The sequence below is a fragment of the Bos indicus genome, chromosome 10 (assembly GCF_029378745.1).
Source record: "Bos indicus isolate NIAB-ARS_2022 breed Sahiwal x Tharparkar chromosome 10, NIAB-ARS_B.indTharparkar_mat_pri_1.0, whole genome shotgun sequence".
NCBI classification, from domain to species: Eukaryota; Metazoa; Chordata; class Mammalia; order Artiodactyla; family Bovidae; genus Bos; species Bos indicus.
This window is the reverse complement of record NC_091769.1, coordinates 98,424,844-98,442,226: the sequence shown is the minus strand read 5'-3', so window position 1 is coordinate 98,442,226 and position 17,383 is coordinate 98,424,844. Positions and strand designations below refer to the sequence as shown.

Genomic DNA, 17,383 nt, shown 5'->3' with positions numbered 1-17,383 from the left:
GCCCAGTAGAATTGAACACAGTTGGAGACGATGGTCAGCTCTCATGTAATGTGAGTTAAGAGAAAAAGGTTTTGTTGTTGCATGGCAAGCAACAGGAAAGGAAGAATATTTGCTAATATAACAAAAGTTGGCAGACACAAAAACACTGAACATTTGCTTACATTGACTCTGAACTAGGATATAAAGTAATTCTTAACAAATTTAAAGAATTTCCTCTGACCTCAATGCAGAGGAAAAGAATTCCTGTCTATGTGTCTATCTATGGATCTATCTTCTTTGTAACTTGGAAATAACATTAATATATAATGCGTGGGTCCAGGAAGAAAACAATGGAACTTTAATTTTAATATGTGGAAATTAAGTACATACTAAAACTGAAGGGACATAGCTAAAGTTTCAGTTCAGTAGCTCAGTCCTGTCCGACTCTTTATGACCCATGGACTGTAGCATGCCAGACCTGCCTGTCCATCACCAACTCCTGGAGCTTACTTAAACTCATGTCCATTGAGTCAGTGATGCATCCAATCATCTCATCCTCTGTTGTCCCCTTCTCCTCCTGCTTTCAATCTTTCCCAGCATCAGAGTCTTTTCAAATGAGTCAGCTCTTTGCATCAGGTGGCCAAAGTATTGGAGTTTCAGCTTCACCGTCAGTCCTTCCAGAGAGTATTCTAAAGGTGTACCTGAGAGCAATTTTCAGTCTTAAATGTTTACATGAGAAAATAAGAGAGGAAAACTATAAATTGTTTCTCAGTTTAAAATACAGAAAAGTAACAACAGAATAACTGGTACAAAGAAAATAAAAGCTAAATCAACGAAGAAACAAAGAATCCATAATCAAAAATTTGGATTTTGGAAATACTTAGTAAAATAGACAAAGCTCTAGCACAAAGCTTTAGAGCAAACAAAAATTAAAAATAAAATAAAATAAAAACCAAAGTGGGGGAAAGGAAAAAAAAAATGCCTGTGTGTGTGTTAGTCGTGTCCGACTTTGCCACTCCATGGACTGTAGCCTGTCAGGCTCCTCTGTCCATGGAATTCTCCAAGCAAGAATACTGTAGTAGGTTGCCATGCCCTTCTCCAGGGGATTTTCCTGACCCAGGGATCGAACTTAGATCTCCCGCACTGCAGGCAGATTCTTTACCATTTGAGCTACCCAGGAAGCCCAGATGCTTAGTAAAATAGACAAAGCTCTAAAGCAGTTGAGGAAAAAATAAGACCAAAAAACCCCCAATAGTATTATGAATAAAAAGAGGTTATCATAGAGATAAAACAAATTTTTTAGAAACAAGAGAGAATTCTCCCAAGTTTTCTGAAATACAATTTGGAATACTTATATCCTAGTAAGACAAATTGAAGAAGAAATGGAAATCACAAGTAAGCACAGAAATTTGCGTAGTTATTTCAAAAATTATCCCATGCAGCATAGATGAATTAATAAATAAATTTGAAAGAAATAAACACAAAATTTCTTTGAGAAGAGAAAATTCTCCTGTTCAGTACATGTGAGTAGCATATCTTAATGCCCAATTCAATGAGGAATAATATAAGAAGGGTAATTTTAAGATTTTATTTGTTCACATTTAAGATTGAGGCACAAAGTCTAAAAATACAGGCAGTCCAAACTCAATAGAAGAAAAAAAAAAAACCACATTTGATCTATCTTAGAAATGCAAGGATATTTTGTATACATATCTATATCTATCTCTTCATCTATACTATAAATCTATAAATGTGTATGGGTATGAGTTTAACATATGGAAGTCAATTATATATCGACACTCTGTCCAAAAAAATGGAGAATTCAATTTGTAAAGAGAGATCAATTTCAGCATTTACAAATATATTTACATATATATGTACACAGGGATATATATATACACACACACAAAAGTATAAAATTTTTAGACAAAAGCTGTATGAACTATGTCAGTTGCATGTAAAAATTATAAAATTATATCCAAACTCATTTGAATGAACTAATGAAGAAAGAGCATAACTCATGTTCATAGAAAGTCTAGACATCAAAGATACCTATTCACACCCCTTTGCTATAATGATTTAATATAATATTAATCAAAATCAACAAAGAATTTACTGAATGCTGTTGTTGTAGTTCAGCTGCTAGGTCATGTCCGACTCTTTGCAGCCCCATGGACTGCAGCGTGCCAGCCTTCCTTGTTCCCCACTACCTCCCAAGTTCATGTCCAACTATGAATGGTCCATGCAACAAGGCCATTCAAACTACGAATACAAATTTGTTATTCTAAAAAGTATATTTATCAATTCTTTACAGTAACCAAACATAAAATTTGAAGAAGTATCATTTACAATGACTTTCCAAATAGAAAAAAAGTCTAGAGATAAATCTTTGAGCTATTTCTATGTAAAATTAAATCATTATAAAATGATTCTAAGATCACTACCTAGGAGACTCTTAAAAATCCTGGGAATAATAAAGCATAAGCACCATATTCATGAGCAAGAAGAATAAACAAAGTAGAGTGTCATATTCCCCCAGATTGTTCTTAGTTCTATTACTGTTGTAATCAAAACAAACTTGGGCTTCCCAGGTGGCACTAATGGTAAAAGAACCTGTTTGGCAATGCAGGAGATGTAAGAGATGTGGGTTCGATCCTTAGGTTGGGAAGATCCTCTGGAGGAGGAAATGGTAACCCAATCCAGTATTCTTGCCTGGAGAATCCCAAGGCAGAGGAGCGTGGCAAGCTACAGTCCATAAGGTCTCAAAGTGTTGGGCACAGCTGAAGTGACTTCACACTCACACACACGCAGAAGTATGTGTGCATGTGTAAAACTGATAAGTGATTTTAAATATTATAGGAGATGCAGACAACCAATAGATGAAATTCTCTAGAAGATGAAGAATATGGTAAGAGGATTTATGAAATCTGTATTGTTATTATAATTCAACTAGTAGATTATTGGAGCAAGGGTAAACACATACACATAAACAAAAGACATGAAATACAAACAGAACCACATCAACTTGACACTTAATTTGAGGAAAAGATGGTATTTCTGAGTAAGTGAGAAAGCATTTTTTTTAGTCAACATTTGGGGGAAAAACTGACATCCAGGGTCAGGGAGGGTAAAAAATATTGACAACCACCTTGTCACCCAAGACAGTTTCATCTGGATTACGAATGCAATTACAAAAAAGAGCATCAAATGTATAGTATAAAAACTATATATAACTTTAGATTGTAATACAAAATGATCTCATGTTTTGAGATATAGAAAGATTATGAAACAGTACAGAAATCTTCCAATCACAAGAGAAAAAATTTAATGAATTTGACTATGTATTTAGAGTTCCCGTTTGTGTGAAAAACAAAAAGGAAGGTCAGTGGACAAAGATGAGAGAATGTGACCACCATTAGAAGAGTTAAAAAAAAAGAGAAAATTTACAATGGAAGAAGAGATTTCCTATAAATTTAACCAAGAGACAGAAATTTAAAACAAAATAATTCTCACTAATAACATAAAGAGCAAGTAGGGGAAAATGGGCATTAACTATGGAAACGATATATGACCAATAATCATATAATCATATGGAAATTAATTCAGCATTACTAGTAATCATCATGATCTACCACTACTCATCTACTAGAATAGCAAAATATTAACAAAACAAAACAAAAAGTTGACTATCAGATATTGGTAAAAATATGCAGTAGCAAGAACTTTGATATACTTCTTATGGATATTCAAATTGACCTATTCAGTTCAGCAATTATCTATTAAATTTTAAGTTATGTATTCCTTATGATAATCACTGCAGATGGTGACTGCAGCCATGAAATTAAAAGATGCTTACTCCTTGGAAGGAAAGTTATGACCAACCTAGACAGCATATTCAAAAGCAGAGACATTACTTCGCCAACAAAGTTTCGTCTAGTCAAGGCTATGGTTTTTCCAGTGGTCATGTATGGATGTGAGAGTTGGACTGTGAAGAAGGCTGAGTGCCAAAAAATTGATGCTTTTGAACTGTGGTGTTGGAGAAGACTCTTGAGAGTCCCTTGGACTGCAAGGAGATCCAACCAGTCCATTCTGAAGGAGATCGGCCCTGGGATTTCTTTGGAAGGAATGATGCTAAAGCTGAAACTCCAGTACTTTGGCCACCTCATGCGAAGAGTTGGCTCATTGGAAAAGATTCTGATGCTGGGAAGGATTGGGGGCAGGAGGAGAAGAGGACGACAGAGAATGAGATGGCTGGATGGCATCACTGACTCGATGGACGTGAGTCTGGGTGAACTCTGGGAGTTGGTGTTGGACAGGGAGGCCTGGCGTGCTTCGATTAACAGGGTCGCAAAGAGTCGGACACGACTGAGCAACTGAACTGAACTGAACTGGATTCTTTATGATCCATAAATTTCAGTCCTATACTCTAGAGAAATGTGTGTGTGTATTTCCAGGAAGATATTTGCAATAATCCACTGAGATGTTATTCTTAATTGTTTCAAACTGGAAACTACTCACATTTCTGTAAGACAAATTAGTTGTGTGGCATATATTCATGCAATGGAATATTACATAGAAATAAAAATGAACAATACCCGCATGTAACAACATGGATTAATTTTTCAAAACATAATGTTACTCAAAAGAAGCAAGACAGAAAATGATATCTATCTCCACTAATACAATATTTAAAAGCAATCAAAAATTAAACTGTATTGCTAAGATGTGCATCCTGAAATGATAAAATATGAAAGCATAACAGGTGAGTGATTATCAATGAAAGTAGAATTGTTTACATTCAGGGAATAGGAGATAGTGATTGAGAAGAGGCAGTTGGGAGACCCGTGGGGAGAAGGCCATGTTCCTTTTCTTAGCTTTACAATGATTATATTTTATTCAACTGCTCATTTATATTTTATGCACTCTTCTGTAAGTGTGCTATATTTCACAGTGAAATGCTGTTTTAGAAAATGTGTACAGACTTGCAAATTGGGAAGAAGATCCAAAATATTTTTGAAAAAGCTGATTTAGGAGGGGCAGCTGCAAAAACTTATGACAAAGTACCAGTAATTGAAATGAAGTGGTATTTATGAAGAGAAAAAAAAATTGATGAACTGAATAAAATAGAGAACTCAGAAGAAGACTCATAATAAGAATTATATATGTAAAGAAATAGCATAGCAAATTACTGAGGAAAAATGTTTTGTTCAACAAATCTAGATAAAACATTTATTATGCTTATATTGAAAATCAAATCTCTAGCTAACATTAGGCACAAAACCAATTACAGATGTATTAAGCATTCAAATACCTAAAGAAAATTATGAAACTTATAAAAATAATAGATGAATATCTTTCTCATCTCCAGATAAGTAAAAATCTCTTAAACATGAAGTCTGGGCCATACCTACAAAGACTATATTAAAATTAAGTAGAACAGTTCATCAAAAGATACCATTACAATTGTGAAAAGATAACCTAAAAACCAGAAGAAAATAATTGCAGCAAATTTAATCAACAAAGGATTACCACATATCAATACAGAAGAGGTTAACAGTAGTAGACTTGAATGTGAATTTAATAACCGTAAGAATAAATATCAGTCTCACTACTATCCAGGAAAACGAACATTAAGGTCATAATGATAAACCATTCGACAATTATTTGATTGGAAAAAGTTAAGAAGCAGTGTCAAAAAGCTATGCCACACCATTGTTGGTCAAAGTGTTAATCAGTATAACAGCTTCAGAAATTTAGCATTTTCTTATAGATTTGAATATTCACATAACCTCTGACTTGCCAAGTTCAGGTCTAAGTATACACTCAAGATGAATTTTAGCTTATACACATAAATGTATTTTAAGAAAACTTTGTAGTGTTTCTATTCATCATAGATAATGAATAACTAAATGACTTTTAATGGGAAACAGATTTTAAAAATTTTGAAACATCCCTGTGATGGAATATTATAGAGCAGTGAAAATAAATAAACTGTGACTAACAAAAAGGGAAAGATTGTAGTAACAAAATTTGGAACAATTTAAAATTTTAAAAACTTGAAGAAAAAGAAATGAATCTTATTTTATTTTTATAAATTGTACTCTGTTTGACCTATGTGTGTGTATGCATGTGTATATGGTAAATAGATATGTGTATACGGAAAATGCTTAAAGAGATGGGAGCACCAGACCATCTTACCCACCTCCTGAGAAACCTGCATGCAGGTCAAGAAGCAACAGTTAGAACTGGACATGGAACAACAGACTGGTTCCAAATAGGGAAAGGAGTACATCAAGGCTGTATATTGTCACCCTGCTTATTTAACTTCTATGCAGAGTACATCATGAGAAATTCTGGGCTGGAACAAGCACAAGCTGGAATCAAGATTGCCGGGAGAAATATCAATAACCTCAGACATGCAGATGACACCACCCTTATGGCAGAAAGTGAAGAGGAACTAGAGAGCCTCTTGATGAAAGTGAAAGAGAAAAGTGAAAAAGCTGGTTTAAACATGTGATATATATTTCTGTATCACAAAATTCAACATCATAGTGACTTCTAGGGGAGATGAGAGCACGAGGATGTGAGATGGGGGACGAGCACATTAGGTGATTGAGAACATTCTAGTTTTAGACTTGTACGATAGTTCCCTTGTGATTTGCTGTATTATTGAAAATAAATGACGGGCCAACTGAATGAACAAAGATAAACCTCTAAAGTTATCTATTTTATCTGTGTACAAAAATTGGCCTTCTCTGGACTTTCTTCATCAGTTTTGGGAGGACAAATTGTGCAGTGGATTTCCAGGACTAAACCCCCTACTTATGAGACTGATAACCGAAGTGCACAGGTCTACTTCCTCTTCCATTAAAACGCTACTCATTAGCCCTTTACCAGCTATGCATTTTGGGGTACTTATTTATACCTAGAATCTCGTTTCTTTCCCCTCTGTATAGCACAATGGGAGAGATCTACCTTGCCTTTACAAGGCAGCAGGGCGTTCAAGTGAAGCAACATAGGAGAAAGTCTATGACACCTGCACACTGTTAATCAAATATTTTACAAGAATATTCTTCATGAAGCATCTTAATGTAGGCATTATTAGAAATTCCACACAATCTTGAATGCTAAATATTGTCTTCTGATACTTTTAAAGCTAAATCCATCCATCAATAAGTATGCACTAGTGAGCATCTTTTGGATGCAAAAGATGACATGGGAGGCTTGGAGGTCCACAGTCATATAAAAGAGACTTTCCTCAATAAAGGTAACTGACCAGTTAGACAGGTGTTGTGGACTGATGCACCCAGGTTCTAATCTCTAATGATTAACTAAAAAGCTATCCCCAATACTGTTGCTATAACTTTCTAAAGTTGTTTTTTCCCTTAATCTCCCTCTTTGCACTGTAAATCCTCATTTAACAGCTCTCATCTCGATATCTCCCCTGCTCATTCAGAAGAGTTTGGAGTGTAGAATTTACTATTTATTTTTTTTAAGTTGACTAAAGTCCTCATTTCAAGGTTATGGTTTCTTGTGTGGATCTGTTTTATGTGCGAGATGTTGCTTAAGTGAATGTTCATCAACTCAAGTGCAGTGTTTTGAACTGAGGTTAGATCGTTATGGACACATCATTTACCCAGTGAGAATAAGGTAACTTTTCTCAGTCTTTTTTCCATAATATGACTTGGAAGCCTTACTTTGTTTTTGGATGAGGTAGCCTAAATTTCTTTGACAGCAGTTATATACTTCCTGAAGTATGGTGACTGGAAGCATCTCCATGGAAGATATTAGTGGTAGATTTTATACTGCTAACAAAGTCTCAGAAAAAATTATTCACATTTCTCTTGTTGCCTTCCCATTTCAATATCTCTACTATTATTCAGAAAGAGAATCAACAATGTTTCAAACTAGCAACGGAAACCAGAGTAAACTTAAATGTTCCTAACAGTTAGACAGATGGATAGATAGATAGATATTGTCATCAATATCAAAAATAAAGTCAAAATGAATTAAAGATCTAAACATAAGACCAGAAACTATAAAACTCCTAGAGGAAAACATAGGCAAAACACTATCTAACATAAATTACAGCAGGATCTTCTATGACCCACCTCCCAGAGAAATGGAAATAAAAGCAAAAATAAACAAATGGGACCTACTTAAAAGCTTTTGCACAATGAAGGAAACTATAAGCAAGGTGAAAAGACAGCCTTCAGAATGGAAGAAAATAATAGCAAACGAACCAATGGACAAAGAATTAATCTCAAAAATATATAAGCAGCTCCTGCAGCTCAATTCCAGAAAAATAAATAACCCTATGAAAAAATGGGCCAAAGAAACTAAACAGACATTTCTCCAAAGAAGACATACAAATGGCTAACAAACACATGAAAAGATGATCAACATCACTCATTACCAGGGAAATGCAAATGAAAACCACAATGAGGTACCATCTCATGTCAATCAGAATGGCTGCTATCAAAAAGTCTACAAACAATAAATGCTGGAGAGGGTGTGAAGAAAAGGGAACCCTCTTACACTGTTGGTGGGAATGCAAACTAGTATAGCCACTATGGAGAACAGTGTGGAGATTCCTTAAAAAATCAGAAATAGAACTGGCATACGACCCAGCAATCCCACTGTTGGGCATACACACTGAGGAAACCAGAACTGAAAGAGACACGTGTACCCCAATGTTCATCATAGCATTGTTTACAATAGCTAGGACATGGAAGCACCCTAGATATCCATTGGCAGATGAATGGATAAGAAAGCCGTGGCATATATACATAATGGAATATTACTCAGCTATTAAAGAGAATACATTTGAATCAGTTGTAATGAAGTGGATGAAACTGGAGCCTATTATACAGGGCGAAGTAAGTCAGAAAGGAAAACACCAATACAGTATACTAATGCATATATATGGAATTTAGAAAGATGGTAAGGATGACCTTATATGTGAGACAGCAAAAGAGACATAGATGTAAAGAACAGACTTTTGGACTCTGTGGGAGAGGGCGAGGGTGCGATGATTTGAGAGAATAGCATTAAAACATGTATATTATCATATGTGAAATAGATCGCCAGTCCAGGTTCGATGCATGAGACAAGGCACTCAGGGATGGTGCACTGGGATGACCCAGAGGGATGGGATGGGAGGGAGGTGGGAGGGGGGTTCAGGATGGGGTACACATGTACACCCGTGGTGGGATCATGTCAATGTATGGCAAAACCCACTACAATATTGTAAAGTAATTAGCCTCCAATTAAAATAAATTAATTAATAAAAAAAACATTCTGGACTTTTAAAGATAGTTTGCAAGTTAATTCAGCAGAAAATTATACAGATATTAAAAATTTCCTAAATAGTATCCTCATTCTTTCCTTAACTGAAGACCAACTCATGCTCACCTGCTTCAATATCTTACTCAAACTTCAATCTAGCAAACTTCAAACAAAAATATGTAATAATAAAATTAAAATGCACTTAAAAATAAATAGTATCTTACAAGCAAAATAAGAAGAAACTACTTTTCAAGGAGATTTTATGTTCTCTAAGTAATCTAAGTTGGTTCCAACAAGAAAGTGATGCTGTGACCTCTGAAGCAAACTTTTGATTCCTTATTTTTTTATGTGGATTTTTGGATGTTTAATTTTTCTGTTGGCATAAAGTTACTGAGTGTAAATAATTTTTGACTAAGCTATTGTGCTTGTCAAAATCAACAATTTATTTGAGTGCAAAAAACCCTGTAAGGATGAGTAGTAAAAGTCTTACTAAGATTTTGGTGAGAAAAGGAGCTGAAACTATTAATACTTATCTAATCCTTGTGTAATCCTCATATAGATAATTTAATCTTTGTTTTATACAGTGCCCTTCATGCTGAGATCAAGATGGCATCATCCTAGTATAATTAATACCTAATGCCTGGGGACTAATAAAAAGGATTTCCTGGCATCTTCATTGCCCACCCAATGGTCCTTGGTCTCATCTCGAGAAGTACAGCATTTACCGACTATAACACTTTAAGGGTTCATAGCTCTCAGAAGTGCTGGAAACTAACTCCAGTATCAGACAAGGACGGATTCAGTCATTTAATGCCATGATTAGGATTTAGCTTGATATGCGGATATTATCACCTCCCACATCGTTCTGTTAATACACTGAAACTTGTAGATATTCACCCTATCCTATGAGGTCTCTTCTAGAATCTCTGTACTGAGTTTCTGTGAAAAATGATGTCATGTGCTCATGTGCTCAGTTGCTCAGTCATATCCGACTCTTTGAGACCCTTTGGACTGTAGCCCAGCAGACTCCTCTGTCCATGGATTTTTCAGGCAAGAACACTGGAGTGGGTTGCCATTTCCTCGTCTTGGAGAATCTTCTGGCCCAGGGATCGAAGTCTCCTGGATCTCCTCATTGTAGGCAGATTCTTTTACCTACTGAGCCACTGGGCAAGCCCCCTTTTAAAATGATATGTTTGCAAAATTAAGATGTCAAGGTGCTCCTAAATATCTCAGTGTCATCACCTGTTGCCTCTACCCATGATACAACCTCACAGTGGTATTATTTTTTTTTCACTACACTGTTCTTTTGGTTATGTGAGCTTATAAGATGACTCATGTATAAGCTTCTCTTGGGTATTGTTTTTTAAACTACAATAATACATGCCCTACAATATCTTGTGTAAATAAATATATCCACCCTTTACATATAAGCCAAAGAGGGTGAATATTAGAGTCTAGAGGAAAATTTTTAAAGAAAACTTAGAACAGAACAAAAGTATTTAAAAGGAAGTCATTGAAAACATAACAAAGCATTAGTAAGTGAAGTAGATATAAGATAAACTAAGAGAAATGCCACCAAATACTGCCCTAGGTCAAACAGCCTGGGGTAGACAAATGCGGTCTTCTGAAGGGGCAAAAAAAAAAAAAAACCAGAAATGGTATGGATCTAACAGAAGCAGAAGATATTAAGAAGATGTGGCAAGAATACACAGAAGAACTGTACAAAAAAGATCTTCATGACCCAGATAATCATGATGGTGTGGTCACTGACCTAGAGCCAGACATCCTGGAATGTGAAGTCAAGTGGGCCTTAGAAAGCATCACTATGAACAAAGCTAGTGGAGGTGATAGAATTCCAGTTGAGCTATTTCAAATCCTGAAAGATGATGCTGTGAAAGTGCTACACTCAATATGCCAGCAAATTTGGAAAATTCAGCAGTGGCCACAGGACTGGAAAAGGTCAGTTTTCATTCCAATCCCAAAGAAAGGCAATGCCAAAGAATGCTCAAACTACCACACAATTGCACTCATCTCACATGCTAGTAAAGTAATGCTCAAAAGTCTCCAAGCCAGGCTTCAGCAATATGGGAACCGTGAACTTCCTGGTGTTCAAGCTGGTTTTCGAAAAGGCAGAGGAACCAGAGATCAAATTGCCAACATCCCCTGGATCATGGAAAAAGCAAGAGAGTTCCAGAAAAGCATCTATTTCTGCTTTATTGACTATGCCAAAGCCTTTGACTGTGCAGATCACAATAAACTGGAAAATTCTGAAAGAGATGGGAATACCAACCACCTGACCTGCCTCTTGAGAAATATGTATGCAGGTCAGGAAGCAACAGTTAGAACTGGACATGGATTCATTTTGATATTTGGCAAAACTAATACAATTATGTAAAGTTTAAAAATAAAATAAAATTAGAGAAAAAAAAAAAAAAAAAGAACTGGACATGGAACAACAGACTGGTTCCAAATAGGAAAAGAGTACGTCAAGGCTGTATATTGTCACCCTGCTTATTTAACTTCTATGCAGAGTACATCATGAGAAACGCTGGACTGGAAGAAGCACAAGCTGGAATCAAGATTGCCGGGAGAAATATCAATAACTTCAGAAATGCAAATGACACCACCCTTATGGCAGATAGTGAAGAGGAACTAAAAAGCCTCTTGTTGAAAGTGAAAGAGGAGAGTAAAAAAGTTGGCTTAAAGCTCAACATTCAGAAAACGAAGATCATGGCATCTGGTCTCATCACAGTGGAAACAGTGTCAGACTTTATTTTTCTGGGCTCCAAAATCACTGCAGATGCTGACTGCAGCCATGAAATTAAAAGACGCTTACTCCTTGGAAGGAAAGTTATGACCAACCTAGATAGCATATTCAAAAGCAGAGACATTACTTTGCCAACAAAGGTCAGTCTAGTCAAGGCTATGGTTTTTCCAGTGGTCATGTATGGATGTGAGAGTTGGATTGTCAAGAAGGCTGAGCGCCGAAGAATTGATGCTTTTGAACTGTGGTGCTGGAGAAGACTCTTGAGAGTCCCTTGGACTGCAAGGAGATCCAACCAGTCCATTCTGAAGGAGATCAGCCCTGGGATTTCTTTGGAAGGAATGATGCTAATGCTGAAACTCCAGTACTTTGGCCACCTCATGCGAAGAGTTGATTCGTTGGAAAAGACTCTGATGCTGGGAGGGATTGGGGGCAAGAGGAGAAGGGGACGACAGAGGATGAGATGGCTAGATGGCATCACTGGCTTGATGGACATGAGTCTGAGTGAACTCCGGGAGTTGGTGATGGACAGGGAGGCATGGCGTGTTGCGATTCATTGGGTGGCAAAGAGTCAGACATGACTGAACGACTGAACTGAACTGAACTGAAGGGGTGAAACTTTGTCCCTTTTATTCTCTGCTTTCCTAAGATAAACAGTGGGATAAACAGATAAACAGAACCATTTATAGCCAGGGTGTGGTGGGGGGATAAAGATAAACAGAACCATTCATAGCCAGAGAGTGGGTGGTGGGACTCATTCCATCACATTCACTACTTCTGCTTCAGAGGATTCCATATTCCTGTAAACCTGTAGTAGAGAGAAGTTTCTATTGCTGGGTCAAAGATGGGTAGAAAAGGTATAAAGAAAAGCCTACAGTGCATCCTTTAGCTTAACCTCTGCCCTCTATAGTAGAGCTCCTTTTTAAAAAAGTTTGCAAGCCAATATGTCTAGCTTAATCAGCCTCAATTATGTTGGTGATAGAAATAGAAACAGGGATGATGAACAGTATAAGCTTCCCCTATGTGATAATGAAGCAGCACAGAGATTCCCATCAGTTTGGGAAGCCCTAGGTAGATCCAGTTTCCATCTCCTTACGGGTAAGTCTGGCTCTTCAGAAAGTTTTGGAAAACCTGGGTCATATTTCAAAGAAAAGGGGGATTTTTCCAAATTTCTAGGTATTCAGAATGGCTTATTATATTTTCACATCTTTGGCATAGAGGAATAAAAATACTTGCATCTTTGATAGGTAAGCAACATCAGTCTTTCCTAGAGGCTTAATATATTGTGGCTCAGAGCATGTACACGTGTTGGAGATGACACGTGTAAAAATGGGCCAAGTGTTTATAATCCCTGAACCTCAATTTTTATAAAATAAGGATAAAATCACTACTTCACTAGAAGTTTGTGGGGCAAAATAAGATATTATACATGCTGCTGCTGCTGTTAAGTTGCTTCAGTCGTGTCCAACTCTGTGCAACCCCATTGACGGCAGCCCACCAGGCTCCCCCATCCCTGGGATTCTCCGGGCAAGAGTACTGGAGTGGGTTGCCATTTCCTTCTTCAGATATTATATATGGCACATAGGTAAACAACAGTTTCTCTACTGAATATTTGCCACCCAGATCTGACTCATTTGAAAAGACCCTGATGCTGGGAAAGATTGAGGGCAGGAGGAGAAGGGGACAACAGAGGGTTAGATGGTTGGATGGCATCACAGACTAAATGGACATGGGTTTGGGTAAACTCTGGGAGTTGGTGATGGACAGGGAGGCCTGGCGTGCGGCAGTTCATGGGGTCGCAAAGAGTTGGACACGACTGAGCAACAGAACTGAACTGAACTTTTCTGTATCCTTTCCCCCCATTTAAGATTAGGAGGTTAGAATGGGGAACAGATGTTTGTGGGTATGTACATCCCCAGACTGCATCTGATGGTGGAATTGATTGGTCCATAGTTTGGACGTGTGCTCCAAGCAAGTCACTTATACTCCTTACCTGAAATTGACCCACAACCACAGGCAAGAAAAATGAACTTTGTTCTGCTGCACCTGTTAGAGCTCAGATCCTGAGGGTGCTAGTTGTCTCCTCAAAAGAAAGAGACCTACACAAAGTAAGCCAAACTGAAAATGGGTGGATGTGTGCTCGGGAAGATGGTGAAAGACTTTGTGGTCATTTCAATTTTGGATTCTAGCTGTGCCTGCAACTATATCTAGTCTTGGAATTATCAGTTATGTCATCAAATAAGTGTCCAAACTTTCACATTGCTTTATCTTATTATATTCCAATTGTCAGTGACAATTGGAAATTCTGACTGATACAATCAGTACCCATGAACGATCCTGGGGCTTTCTTGGAACCCTGTTGCAATCTTCAGCCACACCTTCATGTAATTAGGTTTTGGGGGGCGGGGATCTTTTACCTGATTCTGATGGTCATTTCTTCCCTTGATCATAGTAAGGATTGATAGGATAAAGAAGAAAAGAAGAAAATAAAAGTAAAACTTTAGTCTGTGAACTACTTTAAATTGACAAATAAGGTCGTACATTATGTTGCTCATCTCCAGCATGATCAGGATGCTCCTTTTAGGTAAACATGGCCTCATAAATGGGGGATGTGGTGCTTCCTTTTATATGTTGTACTCTGTAGAAACTTGCCAACTTGGTATAAATACCTATTTCGTCACAAATTTGTCATCCTGGTAAAACTAGTTAACATCTTAATGGTTCCATTTCTGTTTTGGTAAAATGTGGAATTTAATAATAAAACACAACTCCTAAGTTGTTATATGAAATAATTGGGAAAATGCATGTGCATAGCTTAGCTAGTTTCTGGTGCAGACAATACCCTCAAATGGAAATTATTACCATTGTTTTTCCAAAGGACATTAACCCACCTGGTTTTACCAACTCTCTCTCTCTCTCTTTAACAAGGAATTGCTTCCCTGCTTTGGGAAATTACCTGTGTTCATGTATACAAATTACAAAAAAAAAAAAAAAAAAAAAACCACATTCTGACTCTTTCTACTTGTTCTCTTCATAACTATATACCCCATCTCTCCTATAGCTTGTCTATTGCCTTTAAGCTGGGTTTACTTGATCAAATGCATATAACTTAATGTGGGTTTAAATATGGAATCCAAGCCAGCTGTACTGATTTGGACTCTATAAGCATAATTATTTTTAGGAGACCCTGTAGAGGTTAACATCATTATTTTGATTATGAATCACATATAGAACACTTTATTTTTGCGAAGAGTTTTGGCATGGTTTCATAATTTAAAGTCAAAAGTGACTCAGTGGGGGAGGTGTCATCCATTACAGATGGGGAAAGAAAAGCCAAAGGGAGTTAAAGAATTGCAGAGCAAGTTCATCATTAACCAAGTATCTGGACATGGGTTTCGTAAATACTTACGTCTGCATGAGACCGACTCAACCAGAGAAGTGAAAATTCACACAACTGGATATCATTAGTTTGTCTGTTTCTCTGTCTCTCATTTTTTACTCTCTAAATAAACATTTTGAGGATGGATTTAATTAGCAGAAACAATCCATGTTACTGGTAGTACAGCAGCGACTCACTCGACAGCAGTTCACAGGTTTAAGAAATTAATTACAGAAATCAGGTCATATTGATTCGATAATGATATTTTAGATTATCTGAACTAATTTTTTCAGTGTTCTGTTCTTCATCCACTAGTCAACCATGGCTATCCTGAAATTATTTTATAATGGTGGTTTTCATTATTTACTCTTCATCTGTCTGTAACTGCCATCCGTTGACCACAGGAAGAGCAGTCCTATCTAACAGATCATGAAATCACAGATTACAACCTGTTTTATGACACCCTATTTGCTTAAATCACACATTCAGAGGAGGGAAAGTCTGATAAAATTTAAAGGCTGGATTTTTGAAAAAAAAATATCCAGTGTTTCTTCATATGTAAATTTGAGGTAAATTAGAAAACTCTCCAAATAGATCAAATATCTTTAGGAGCCAGAAAAATATTGCTCACAAAGAAAGCTTTCTAAAAAAAAAAAAGAGAATTAACTGCTTTCTATTAATATAACCTGAGTGAAGGGTTACATTTCTTTCATGAAATGGTATCACTTACCTGAAAGTCATGTGAGAGAAAATGAGGTTCCTCACAAATATTTACTTTACTGCTTACAAACAGGAGGAAACCAGTCCCAACTGCACCATGTAGAAGAGCGGCAATGCTAAAAAGCTTAACTGTAGGAGACGTCCCTCCAGTGGTTAAGACTCCACCTTCCAGTGCCGGGGCTGAGGGTTTGACCCCTGATCTGGGAGTTAAGATCCGACATGCCTCTCAGCCAAGAAACCGAAACATGAAACAGAAGTGATATTGTAACAAGTTCAATAAAGACTTTAAAAAATGGTCCACATTAAAAAACAATTAAAAAAAAACTTAGGTATAGGCTCCATAATGAATTTGATCCAGGAGTCCGAATGATATCAAGTTTTGGCTTCTCTCCATTTTTTTTCCCCCCTCTCTTCACATGATGAATTCAGGCTCACATTCTTTTGGTTCCATTTCATTAAAAGAGAGAGAGAGAGAGCTTATATTTCTCTAATCATTTAAACATAAAGCTTTAGGTCTGATTTTTGTTTATCGTTAAGTTTTGGACTGAGTTGAGTCACATAGCCACCCCTAATCTATTTTGCTCACTGACTTATTTCATTAAATAAAGAAATAAGACCTTTTTTTTCAGAAATAAACTTTTTCCGAATTCTAGAAAAAGTGTGAAGTATAGACCCTTTTTTTTTCTATCTATAAAAAAAAAAATAAGATTTCTGAATTCTAGAAAAAGTGTGAAGCATAGACCTTAGACTTCCCTGGTGGCTCAGATGATAAAGCGTCTGCTTGCAATGTAGGAGACCTGGGTTCGACCCCTGGATTGAGAAGATCCCCTAGAGAAGGAAATGGCAACCCACTACAGTACTCTCACCTGGAAAATCCCATGGACAGAGGAGCCTGGTGGACTACAGTCCATGGGGTCTAAAAGAGCCAAACATGACTGAGTGACCTCACTCACTTCATAGACCCTTCTTATAATAAAATTTCTATTAACACTTGAATTTCTAAACATTTTGTGGAACAAACAGCTCATAAAATATGCCAACTGAAAGAATCTATTCCAGAAGACAGCTGGCTCCTCTGCTCAGCTGACTTTTTAAATGTTTTGTTTTCTTTTAGGGTTTATACCATTCCTGCAATGTGTCTACATGATATCTGAAAGACCCTTTCTATCTAGTACACCACAAGTTAATTCAAGGCAGCCAAATTAAATCATCCCAATGATTCAGTAATTTCCCAAGAAGACCTTCAGACCCCA

The 17,383-nt window shown here is 36.8% G+C and overlaps 1 long non-coding RNA gene across 3 annotated transcripts in view; it reads right to left on the bottom strand.

Moving 5' to 3' along the window:
- LOC139185410 (uncharacterized) overlaps window positions 1–16,269 on the bottom strand; it is an 82,756-nt gene extending 66,487 nt beyond the window's left edge. For 2 of the 3 annotated variants that reach the window (XR_011569039.1, XR_011569041.1), the window contains exons 1-2: window positions 16,141–16,269; window positions 14,025–14,114 (exon numbers count right to left, since the gene is read on the bottom strand). This is a non-coding gene — a long non-coding RNA (uncharacterized lncRNA). The remainder of the gene's footprint in view (window positions 1–14,024; window positions 14,115–16,140) is intronic. The other variant, XR_011569040.1, reaches the window with a different exon arrangement.
- Window positions 16,270–17,383: the final 1,114 nt, after the last annotated feature.